Source organism: Desmodus rotundus, chromosome 4 (assembly GCF_022682495.2).
Source record: "Desmodus rotundus isolate HL8 chromosome 4, HLdesRot8A.1, whole genome shotgun sequence".
Classification (NCBI taxonomy): Eukaryota; Metazoa; Chordata; class Mammalia; order Chiroptera; family Phyllostomidae; genus Desmodus; species Desmodus rotundus.
Window position 1 is genome coordinate 159,288,900 of NC_071390.1, and position 13,705 is coordinate 159,302,604.

Genomic DNA, 13,705 nt, shown 5'->3' on the forward strand with positions numbered 1-13,705 from the left:
TTAAAGATGACTTAAACACTACTCGCTAGGTTATAAGATACTCTGGGTAGTGAAAGTCAATAGAAAGTAGTACATCAAAATAGAATTTTGCTGCCTTCTTGGAAAAATAGTGTTAATAAGGATATGAGAATAAAATTTACTGAATATATCAACTACATGGCTAAACTATCCCTTGAAATCAAGTGCTTGGCTTCTATTTAATTTAGATAGAAAAATAAGAAATTACACATCTGTCCTACACAGAGTTCTTGGCTGAAAGCAGTGAAACTGGTGCTGATTGATTTAAGCATAAGAGCAATTGACTGGAAAATCCTTGGTTATTAACAGTATTGTCGGAGGGTTGGAGAACCAGACTAGGAAGATGGGAAGGGACCAGAGGAGGCCAGATCATTGGATCCACACCTACTGTCACAAGAACAGACACCCAGGAGAACACAGACCCTGCTGCAGAGGCCTGGACACTGCAGCGTGACTCTGTTGCCACCACGACCATTGGCTGATGCCATCATTGGCAGCACTGGGCTGTGGACACTGCCATCGTTACTGCCCTCCACAGTTCTTCACTGTGGCTTCCGGATCAGGGAGCCAGGGTGTGTGACTATTACATCTAGACTTGGGCTGAGCAGAATCTTCTAAACACTGCAAGGAGGTTTAGAGGTTATTAGGGCATTAAAAACCCTCACCCACGTCCCACCAGCAAATGTGTAATACACTTCTTCTGTTCTTATGTGGCTTAGAACGCTTGATGCTATGGATAAGAAATGAATCAGATGCTTTTTGATTTCCTAGTGATAGAATAATGATATTCCACTAAGTCTTAGATACCTGGCAAAACTCACTTCTCTTGGACCACAAACAAGAATATGAGTGTGATGTAAAAAGAATCTTCTAAGCAGCCAGACTGTACGTTACAATGTTCACGTGCTGACACTCATTCCCTGGACTCAGGTGAGATCCTCAGAGGGTTTTCATCAGGGTCTCTTCACATTCACTGTATATGTAATTCCAACAAGCTGGGTTTTCCTGTTTGGCAAAACCACGGCAGATTAGACAATCAGAAGGGGAAGGGCTGCCATGTGGAAATGAGAAATTACTGCTCACTGCAAAGAGTGAGGAAACGTATGACAGCAGAGGTGATAGGTATTACACACACACACACACACTTCAGTGATCTAGGGCCCACTTAACTTTGAAACAACAGGACTCTCTATATCCCAAAAGTGGGACGGACAAGGAATGAGGAGATCCTGAAGCTGAGACAGACTAACTTTGGGGTATTGCAAGCATAGTCAGACCTTAGTACTCGTCATCTTTAGAACTCGTCAAACCTGGTGTTTGTCACATTTTGACTAGAAAAAACGTTTCAGCACTTGGTGCCTGCTCTTCACTTGTCGCACCTGCTAGAATTTGTATGGGTCATGATGCCACCCTGCAAGAAAACATGTTTCATCCATCGTCACTCGCTCGCCACTTGTCAGAACGAATTAACAAGTACCGAGATACCACTGTACTTGGGGACAACTTTCAGCCGCAAACAGCTCAAAATTTAGACCAAGAGACAATTGGCACTCATTATAGCCAGTAGTAAACACCAAGTCAGTGGAGATTCAGGCAGAATCCTACCTCTAGGAGAACACTGTAGGACTCTCACTTAAGTCCCTGAAGGAATGGTAATAGTTGTCATAGTAATAGCAATAATATCGGTAACAACAACAGCAATAATAAACTAAACATTAAAAGACTTTCATTGGGATAGATATGGTTCAATGAGCTCTATAGACATCAATTTATTTAATTCGAAGCTGTCTATCCTGAAAAGAAGGCACTATTATCATTCCCATTTTCCAGATGAGGAGACAGAGGCAAGGTAATGTGAAGGAACTTGCCTTGATCACACAGTTATGATGTGGTGTGGCCTGGACTTTAATGCAGGCAGTCTGGCTCCAGAATTGGAGTTTCAAACATTATGGTATACTCACTCCATCTCTAGATGCCTGGCAGCATACCAATACACTTGCCCAGGTAGAGAGAACCTGCTCAGGACAAGGAAACTAGGGGGAAACTCAGGTTGCAACACTTATGTTAAAGGAAAGGGAAGGGACGTGATATTCAAAGAAGGTTTACTCTGTGTTGCATTTATCACCTTCACTGTCTTTTATGGCCTTCCGTATGCTCTCTGATACTATTGCTCATTCAACAGACGAACAATCTCAGGCTTAGAGAGGTTAGGTGATGTATCTATCCTCACAGATCTTATAAGCAATGAAACCTGACTCCATGCGCTTTCTGCTACATGGTGACATTGCCAGTACACCGTGCAAATGATGATTGTGAGAACGGGCTATTAAACGTGTCCATTCACATATGCATGCATTTCACTTATTTGTTCATTTATTCATCAAGCATTCCTTAAGCACTTATGGGTGCCAAGGACAAACCCTGTTTTCAGGATGTACAATCCAATACGGGATGCCCAAAAGATGGTGCCTGGGTGGGGCAAGATCTGATGAAATGATCAATCAGTTTAGAGATTTTTAAAGCACACATAAGCCCAGTATGGTAAGTACATAACTGAAGAGACATTAGTTGACACTCTAGAAAAAAGGGCTGATGGAAGCAGAGGGTCACAATGACCAAAGATACAAGAGCAGGGGTTTGATGAGCTCTTCTTAAAGAGGCAGTGGGCCATGAAAGCAGGACGTGGGGTTTGGAGACCAATTGATAAATGTGGGTTCCAGTGTGGGTTCCACTATCCGCTCCTACACTTAACCGTGGCTGCTGGCCATAACCCTTCTCTAAGCGTCAGTGTCCTCCTCTGAGAAATGGACATAAGCTGCTTACTGTGCCAGGATAAATGGCAAACATGCTAGGGGACCTGGCACAGTGCTTGGTACTCAGTGACAGTGACTGTTGTTAGAGGAGACACCTGGCTACTCACAGTCTTAATTCAAAAGGGAGCCATGACGGAAACACTGTATCAGATGATCAACACTCTGTAGTTTTTGTTTTTTCCTGTTTATATCCATGGGGTCTTGTGAAAACATAGAAACAGTCAAACAAACCAATCAATTAACACAACTCTTTCTTAGGAAATCTGGCCTTTTGTGCCTTGTTTTGGTGTGCCTGGGACAAGGGCTGCATAGCTGCCAGTCGGAGCTGAAGACTTGGGGCTTCACTCCGCAGCCAGCCTAGCTGAGATGAAAACCATCTAGGGAGGAATGATTTTGAGCAACATGAAAAAGGCAGAAAGGGAGATCACAGAGTCTCAAAGGCAGTCTTGCAATCTGAAGGTGGAAAAGCCATACTGTCCCTGATTTGGGGGGCCAAGATCAATATGGAGCCAGGAACAAGGCTCACCATTAGATTAATGCTCAGTAGCTAATAAAATCCTCTAGCTTAGAGTTGGAGCACTCTGGAAGCCTCAGTCGATGGAGTGCAAGTTCTACTAAGGCTCTAAATGTGGGCACGGCGGAGAGCGGGGAACGGAAAACACTAACCACTCCAGCTCTGGAACTTGCGGTTTCCTCTCTAGACTTTTTTTTTTTTTTTTTTTTATTGTTATTCAATTACAGTTGTGTGCCTTTTCTCTCCATCCCTCCACCCCACCCGAACCCACCTCCCTCCCCCCTCTCCACCCTCCCCCTTGGTTTTGTCCATGTGTCCTTTATAGTAGTTCCTGTAATCCCCTCTACCCACTATCCCCGCCCCCACCCCCCACCCCCGCCCTGGCTATTGTTAGATTGTTCTTAACTTCAATGACTCTGGTTATAATTTGTTTGCTTTTTCCTTCTATTGCTTATGTTCCAGTTAAAGGTGAGATCATATGGTATTTGTCCCTCACTTCCTGGCTTGTTTCAATTTACAATAGCCAAGTACTGTAAGCAACCGAAGTGCCCATCAGCAAACGAGTGGATCCAAAAACTATGGTATATTTACACAATGGAATTCTACGCAGCAGAGAGAAAGAAGGAGCTTATACCCTTTGCAACAGCATGGATGAAACTGGAGAGCATTATGCTAAGTGAAACAAGCCTCTCTAGACTTTTGCAAGAGCCCCCTGGCGGACAGTGCTGTCTGCAGTCTCCGTTCTCCACCACAGCTGATCACAAGCACTCTGTTCCTGACTTGTCTTTGCCAACTTCTCTCCACTCTTCCTTTACAGATTTACCCTTAGTCAAGCTAGAGAACTCTGTATTTTTTTCATACTGAATGACTTTACTTCCATCCTTCAAGACTTATCCTCTGCAGTCAGTCTTACAAAAAGCCTTTCCTGATTTTGCCAACTAGATGGAATCTTCTCTATTTATTCTTCCTAATATTTGCATTATTGATGTAAAAGCAATATTGTGTTGTAGCCACAACCAACCTCAAAATCTCAGGGATTCCATTCTTGAGTATTCTCTCTGAGGCTCTAGACAGAACAATTAGGAAAGAAAAAAAAAGGCATTAAATTGAAAATAAAAAAGTGAAACCCTATTTTCAGACACTACTTTCTATGTAAACATCCCAAAGAATCCACTAAAAAAATGAATTCAGCAAGCATGCAAGATACAAGCTCAATATTTTAAAAAATGCATTTCTATACACTAACAATGAACAGCACAAAAAAATTAAGAAAACAACTTCATTCATACTAGTATCCAAAAATTAAAAACTTATTAAAAATAAACTTAGCTAAAGAAGTGCAAGACACATGTGCTAAAAGCTACAAAACATTGTTGAAAAAATTAGAGGAGAGCTAAATGAAAAGGGCACCCTATGCTTACGGGTCAGAGACTCACCGTCGCTAGGGTGGCAGTACTCCCCGAACTGACCTCCTGTTTTATTTCAATCCCCAGCGCAATTCCAGCTAGGCTTCTAAATTTTTTTTTTGAGGAAATTGACCTGCTGACCCTAAAATCTATGGAAATGCAAAAACCTAGGTGAGCCAAAGAATCCTGAAAAAAGAATGAAAAGGTTGAGGGATTTACACTGCCAGATTTCAAAACCCATTACAAAGCTAACATGTCGTGGTACTGACATAAGATACACACACGTAGAATAGAATTGGAAAAATAGGACTAAGAGACCAAAAATAACCCCTTATGTTTATGGTCCATTGCTTTGTGACAAAGTTGCGAAGAGAGTTCAATGGGAGAAAAAAAGAATCTTTTCAACAAACGGTTCTGGGACTAGATATCAACATGCAAAAGAATAAATATGGAGCCTTCCCTCACACTGTACACAAAAATATACTTGAAATGTATCACTGATCTAATCTAAGAGCTAATACTATAAAATCCGTACAAGAAGCCATAGCAGTAAATCTTTGTGACCTTGGCTTAGCCAGTGGTTTCTTAGATATAACACCAAAAGCACGAGTGTTAAAAAAAAATTGAAACACTGACTTCACCAAAATTAAAAACCTTTGTCTTGTAAACATGTCATCAGGAAAGTGAAAAGACAATTCACAGGCTAGGAAATGTATTTGCAAATTATATATCTAATAAGGGACTTGTATATAGATTACATAATGAACTCTTTATAACCCAATTATAAATGATCAAAGAATTTAGTAAACATTTCTCAAAAAATTTACAAATGATGACTAAGTACATAAAACAATGTGCAACATCATTACTCATTAGAGAAATACAAATTAACTCCATGGTAAGATATCATTACATCCTGTTTGAATGAGTATAATAGAGAAGCCAGACAGTAAGAAGGGGTAGAATGTAAAGAAATTGGAATCTTTATGTGTTGGTGATACGAATGTATGAATGGTACAATGGAAAATAGTTTGGCAGTTCCTTAAATTGTTAAATACAATTACTATATCTTTCAGCAATCTCAATTCTAGAGAAATTCCGAAACAAAAATATATATCCACAGAAAACACACACAAATGTTTATAACAGCATTATTCATAAATGCCAAAGGTGGAAACAATGTAAATGTTGAACACAATGTGGTACATACATACAACTTACAACTATGCACAAGGAAAAGGAATCCATCAGTGAGAGATGTTACAACATGGACAAACTCTCAAAAAATTATATCTAGTGAAAAAAAAAGTCACAGAAGAACACATACCATATAAGTCAGGTTATGGAACTGCCCAGAATGTGTACATTTATAGAGACAGAAGTAGATTAGTGATTGTCTAGGGCTGAGAGAATGAGGAAGAAGTGGGGAATGACTGTTAATGGGTATAAGATTTCTTGCTGATGAAATCTCTTCTAAAGGATGTGCTGATGAATTGTTCTAAAATTAGATTATGGTGATGGTTACATGACTTTATATACTAAAAATCTTTGAACTGTACACTTTGAACAGGGGAATTTTGTGAGGTGTAAATTCTCTCTCAGTAAAGCTGTTCAAAATCACAGTGGTTTAATACTGCAAAAGTTTATTTCTCACTCATACCACATAATCACTGAAGGCTGGGAGAGGGGCTGTGCTTGTGGTGGACTCTCTAACGTCCTGGCTGATAGAAGCTTTGCTGGATCATACATACATATATATATATGTCTGCGTGCACACACACACACACACACACACATTTCCGTGATTGCTAAGGTAGGGCAGAAGGAATGTGATGTATTGCCTATTGGCCCTTAAAACTTCCACCTGGAAGTTATACACATATTGAACTCATTTCATTGGCCAAAAGATGTCCCACGATCACACTTAACTTCAGAGAGGACGAGTAATTTCAACTCAACTATGTACGTAAGAGAAAAGAACTAGAATATTTGTGGAGAGTCCTAATGAACACATTAGTCCTATCTTCCTTCCTAGGTTTTAATTCCTGAGAACCATGCCTCCTCACTGCAATAATAAGCCAAGTTTCCTTAAGTTCTTTCATTTTCTTTTTGAACAAGATGGAGATACTAACATATACATATGTATACGTATATACGTAGGGTTAAAAAGAAAGGAAACACACACACACATCAAGCTAGAATAGTACTTTCTTCACAGGAAATGTTTTGTAATTGTGTTCCAGTTGAATAAATGAACATGAACTGATGAAGCCACAGTGCAGAGTCGTGAATGACAAAGAGCCCAGTGTGTGAATTAAGGGTGAGTGCAGCAGGAGTTCAGGAAAGAGGAGATCCAGGTGAGCCAAGGCAGCAGCGGAGCAGCAATCGGTGCTCTCCTGTACCTCTTGTATCAGTACAGATGGATCACGAAGAACTGCCGCAGTGACCCAGATGGACAGTGCTATCTGTGTCACAGTTTGTTTTCTTCCCAGGTATGTCTTGGGCAGAGCCCTGCAAACTTAATGAGGGCAGAAAAGAATAGCATCCGTAATCACTTAACCTTTCTGAATCCCCGTTTGCAAATCAAGATTGTAAAATGTGGCTGTATAACACCTAAAGACTTGTGATAAAAGATGCTATTAGCATTTTGTGCAAAATCTCTCAGAGAGCAAAATGGTACTTCATGGATACGGAATTGCTGAATATGTCAAAGCCTTAATAATCAGTCTGGAGGTAACCCTGCATTCTGCTGAATTCAGAGTTTTTACAGAAATGCTTTAATGAAGACCCCCTTCTTTCTGTAAACTCCCTAGGCCATTCAATTACACATACACTGGAGTCATTTTTACATTATGGAGAGGTTGTTAAGTTGAAAGGAATGCTGAGAGTGCTTTCAAGGCATTGCCAGTTCTTCCATTACCCATGGACTTTCAAGCAAAAGTTTACTGTTGTTTTAGCTGGCAGTATCTACAAGGTCTGTCCAAAAAAAGTCCAAACATTGTTAACATAACGAGAACAGTTTGCATGACATGGATGTAAACTGGCAGCTAAGGAGAGTGGAGTGGAATGCACATGCGTGACCAATGATGACTTCACTGTACTAGTCAGTGGTTGTGGTAGATGCCGTTGAGTGAGCATGTGTACTGTGTGGCATCACATTCAAAATGACTGAGCAGGGAGAGCGACAAATTGAAATCGAATTTTGCATTAAGCTTAAACTTCCTCCATGGAAACTATCCAGATGATTCAGAAGGCCGCAGCTATGGGCAACTGGTGATTGGCAGCTTCATCACAACAACACGCCTTTTCATGCATCACGTCTCGTGCAGGGCTTTTCTGTGAAACATCAAATCACCCAGGTGACTCAGTCCTGCTACAGCCCACATTTGGTGCCCTGCAACTTTTGGCTTTTCCAAAAACTAAAATCACCTTTGAAAGGGAAGAGATTTCAGACTGTTGATGAGATTCAGGAAAATAGGACGGGGCAGCTGATGGAGACTGGGAGAACTGTGTGAGGTCCCACAGTGCCTACTTTGAAGGGGACTGAGGTGTCATTGTCCTATGTACCATGTGTTTTGTATCTTGTATCTTCTTCAATCAATGCCTTTATTTTTCATAGCACATTGCTGGATACTTTCTGGACAGACCTCATAAATCTCTACTTCCTTCATATTTCTGTTACACATATATCTTCACTAATTTCTGTTTTTAAGGAAAGGACCTTTCCCCTCAAGAAAGCTATTTATGTTTTCATGACTAGTTTTGGTTGTAATAGTGACCAAATTAACCTGAGAATGTGGCCACACTTCTCTACCTTGTTCATGGATAGCTCTAAACATGCAGAGAACAGTTAACATATTCTTAGAAAATAGTCCTTATTTTTTAAAAAGAGATTTTGTTAAAAATATTTGGTTTTCTCTACCGCAGGAAAAGAACAGTAAGAATATCAGTTAGAAGTCATGTGATGAGATAAATTTTAGGATGCACGTTGCACTGAAGTTACACAAAAGTCATATTAAATTGTCTAGAGACCAAAATAAAAATATTAACTTGTTTACAAAAGAAGAATATCAGTTAAAAAGTCATGGGGAAAAAAATCAAAAACGCACACAAAAGCAAACCACTTACCACTAGCACATGTAAATTTTAGTTTAAGCTATTTTATTTATCACCATTATTATTTTTATTATTTTTAATTTAATCTTTATTATATTTTCCCATTACCATTTAGTCCCCTTATAACCCCTCCCCCAGCCATCACCACACTGTTGTCCATGTCCATGAGTGCTTTTTCCTTTTTGCTTAATGAGAAAAAGTAACTAAGAAATATGGGACAAGATTTCAATTTTCAAAAACTCTTAGGATTTTGGACAGAATAATGGAACATGAATCATTTGGAGACGAACAGTGAACAAGTCATAAATTAAAGTGTATACAGCCTGTCTTAGTAGTTATGGTTTTTGGAAAGATGTAGAATGTCCATTGGGAGTGAAAATGAAAACTCTTTTCTTACCATAACCATTTATCTTAGCTTTTTATTTACTGGAATTACACAGCACTTAGCACAGAGGAAAACACTTCTTTAAAAACACTTCTAGAATGAGTTGCTCATACCTGGCAAATGATCTTGGAATATCTTCAAAATAGCAGGTAGGCTGTTGCATCTAGCACGGGCAGGCGTACCTGCGGAGCACTGAGAACGCCATGTGTGGAGCAGAATATTTTTAGTACTTCCCTAAGGGAACCACACCTACTGCTAATTCTGAGAAAAGAAAAAAAAAACCCTTCACAGCCTAGAGTTGCGAAGATAATAATGAATAATACCCCAGAAATGTTCATAAAGGACCTCCCAAGTATATTGATGGCTACTTAAACATCTATCTCGTCCCTTTTGCTGGTTCCAACAGAGGAGAGGTGGCAAACTCAGTCATGTGACATTTTGCAACTATTTGATAAGCACAGCTCATTTCAGCAAGCACACTGAGCACCTGCTACCATCTTTGTCCTGGGAGGTGCATGCGCATCGCCCAGGAAGAGACTTTTGAATTAGAACATTGAGGAAAGACAGAGAGAGGAAAAATGACAAGAATTTTAATCCTAAAAAAAGAGAAGGGGCAGAAATTAATATTTACTTCATGCATCATAATTTTTCTAATTCCTTTAATCCCATCTGGCTCAGTGACCTGAGAGTTACAGTAAGTGGAGAAAGTTCTCCATCTGTTAGAAATGTAGAATAAGGCACTTAGTCTTGTGGGTAACCACACAGAGCACTGAGAAATGTCTCACAATTGAAATGGTAAGAGTAGGACCTCCTCTTTAGTTGTATGTAGCTGATACAGATTTCCAGAAGATCTCTACTAGATAGAGTTGTAAATATTTCTAAGGGACTGGGGCCCTTTTTTGTTTTCAAGTGAGATGAAATACACTAGCCAACTGGTGTAATACTCATAAATTCAGAAGACCATTTGCCATGCATTACAAGTAAATGATCCATTATATGTACCCCTCATCTTTCATACCTTGCTCCACCACTCTGAGATTTCCTTTCACATGGCTGTAGGACTAGCACCGGCTACCATGTTGGCATAACATTAACTCAGCACATTCCTTATTGATCAGTTCAAGGGTAGACTCGTGGAAATCCTTTCCCTGGGAATCTTGGTGGCTGGATCTATAACAGGTAAATCCAGGAGGCATCAGTGGCCATGTTTCTTCTATATGCACCGGAAAAGCACAGGAAGCTGGTTGAGACAGAGAGTCAGAGTAAGTCAAGAACTACGTAAGCACAGAAGGAAAGAAATACTGGGAAGCAAGAGAGATTGAGAGAGAAGGAAAGAAATGAAACAGCACGTGGGCAAGAGACAAGAAGTAGAAAATGGGTTTGGACAGGGCTTGGGTCCCTAAGTCACAGTTCCTTTTGAGCTCTGCTTGCACCCCAGCTTAACGATCCCATGGGAAAACCTCTTTCTACAATTAAGCCTCTCTTGTTTGTCTAAGTACCTCAGATGGTTTCTGTTATTGGCACCCATGTCAATGTTATATCTCCGAGTAATCATGTGGCTGTGCCTGGGCATTTATCTCCCCTTCTCTGTCACTTCATCCAGAAGAGACTTTCTCTCTTTACCACCTCACACAAAAGTAGAAACAATGATTTAAACCAGTCTTCTACCAAAGTAACAGGGAAGAAGTTTGCCTGCAGGTCCTTTTGTCTCCAAGTGGGGAGTGATTAGATATGACTGCCCCCGGGGGAACGGAGAGAGAAGACAGAAACTTATCTGACAATCAATGAGAGAGGAAGGATGGTTTGGAGGGTCCAGGGTGAAAGCATTTAGTCAGGAGGACTGAGAGCAGAACGGAAGAAATAAGAGGTTGAACACTCCCCTGCCTGCTCACTCATCTCCTGCTGTTCAACGGTCCTGAGCCCTGGTAGGTACTTTGGCTAGAGAGTAGAATTGAACTTCTGTGTGGGGTTGGGCTGGTGTTGTGCTGAGCTAATACAACTGCAAAGTGTCATAACTAATACAAACCACAGTTCACAACATTAAGGCTATTTTTCCATCAGCAGAGTAAAATGCAAATGATTTTCTAGGTACTTCAGATAATTAAAAGGAAAGCAGTTAAGACTGAAAACTATTACCCAACTCATCACAAAATTCAGGTCAAGGTCTATGATGTAGGGATTCGTAGTGGATGCCTGTCTTCTGTTTGAGGACATGCTCGTCTGTAGGTATACTTGGAGTAGAGCCAGTATAGCTAAATATTAAGAGGAAACAATTAGAATAGCACTTTGCTGGAAGGGAAAGATGCTATCCTTCTTTTGAAGCTATAGCTGAGGAAGCACAGATAACTCAGACATCACTGGGGTAATGCAAGTCTCAATGCATCCCTCTTCCATCTGGATTATCCCAGCGCTTGAGACTCTGTATTAACAAGAGGCATTGACAAGCATATGGATATTTTAGCTAATCCTGCTATCTTTGTGTCTCTAAGAAACCGATCTTTAATGAGACATGTGGCTTGTATGCCTGGCCCTGTCTGATTCTCTCTGTTGTACTCATCCAGGAAAAACAGCTAGTCTGCAGCTTTTGTTATCAACCCTATATCCGTAGCCACCTTTGTTACATCTTTGCCCATCTGACTTCCGGCCAGCCTGATGTCTCCAGTTTTCTTCCCCACACCCCCACGCAGTTTCTTCCACAGCCCTGTGTGCACGCTGATCAACTCCCAGTCTACTGATACTCTGCCTACACTAGCCATGGGGGACACAGGCTGCTTCAGGGGAAGTGGGAGGTCCCATCTGCTCAAACACATGACAGGAAACCCAGTTAGGGTACAAAGAAGAGGGGCAAAGGGAAGTCTGGAGTTAGGCAGAGTGTGGAAGGAATTGAGCCAGAAGCTCAGAAATTTGTCACAGAGTAAGGCTTGTTAATTATCTAGGCGCTGCTCTAGGCACCAGGAATACTGAGATGAAGACGAATTTTATTTTTCAGTAGAGCAAACAGAAAGCAGTTGATAAATAGATTAGTAAGATAATCTAGGTATCGACAAGAACTGTGATTTTTTAAAGAGGGTATTATATAAAGAGTTTGGGAGGGGTGTTCAATTTAGATAGGGTGATCAGGGAAACTGCCTTTGAGGAAGTGACATCTGAGCCACCAGAATGATGAAAAGGATCCACCCATGCAGAGATTTGGGGGGAGAACATTACAGGTAGAGAAGAACACTGGTGGAGGAGTCCTGAGCTGAGACAAGGTTGACTGTGGTGGAAGGTCAGTGGGACTGAGGAATGATTAGTGGGGGAAAGGATGGTCCTAGATTCCTTGAAGGGAATCTAGACAAAGACCAGTTCCTATGGGGTCTTGTAGGCTGTGGTAAGGTGCTTAGGCAGCCACTGCAGAGTCTTAAGCTTGGAAATAACATCATCAAATGTATGCTGGAAAAAGCTTGGTTGGGCATGGGGATGAGTTGTTAGAGGGCAAGAATGAACCAGGGACTCCAGTGGGTGAATGGCTTGGACTAGACATGGGAAACGACTTGCTTGAAGACACTCCGTGAATGTCAAAAACAAGGGCATGGGGTCAGGGGAGGCGGAGGAGTGGAAACACACCCTTCCTCCTGACCCTCTTGGGCCTTCCTGACCTAGAACAGTGGCAGATATTCCACCTCTGCCTAGAAACCAAGGGCGGGGACATTTGTCTTTGTTTTTAGCAGTCCGGGGCCTTTGAACATGCCTACTTTGGACAGTTCTCTCAGAATCTACATTCCCTATGGGAAATATTAGAAACTAATTTTTCCAGGGTTTTTGTGGTCTGGCATAAGTAATGACCAAGGTGCTACCAAATAGAAATTTGCATGTAAGTCACAAATTTGGCAGGTATCATGGGGAGAAGCGGGTGCTGAGAAGGACGTATTGTGGGGAAGATGGCCCCAGGAATGCAAGGCTTCCAGACCAGCAGAGGAGGAGGTTATGAAGATGTGTCCAGGGCCCAGGGTTGCTGATGCCGATATACTGGGTGTCTTTCTGTTAGGGCCATGCTCCTCAGTAAAGTGGACGTTTTATTTGGCTACAAAGGCTCGAAGCCTGGTTCTCTGTTCTCCCAGAGTTGCCAAAGCTACCCAGAGTCTGTAATACATCCCTTTTCTGCTTAAGTCAATTGGTTCTGTTTTGTCAACTCCTTGTGAACCACAACTGAACCCTCTGTTCTATTTTGAAATGCAGTTATGGGGCTGGAGACATACTACGGGGCTAAGAGAGAGGTTAAAGGCTATGGCTTCGGCAGATTCTCTCCTGTCCCAACTTGCCTGCACGTTCTGCAAAATTTCCCTCTTCCATTTTAAAATAGAACCCGAGAGCTGCCTCGCCTGCCTAATGTACTTCTTGGAAAAAGAGGCAAAGTGAAATTTGTCAGTGGGCTACGCACTGGGCAGACAGCCCTGCCTGTTACTGAAAGCAA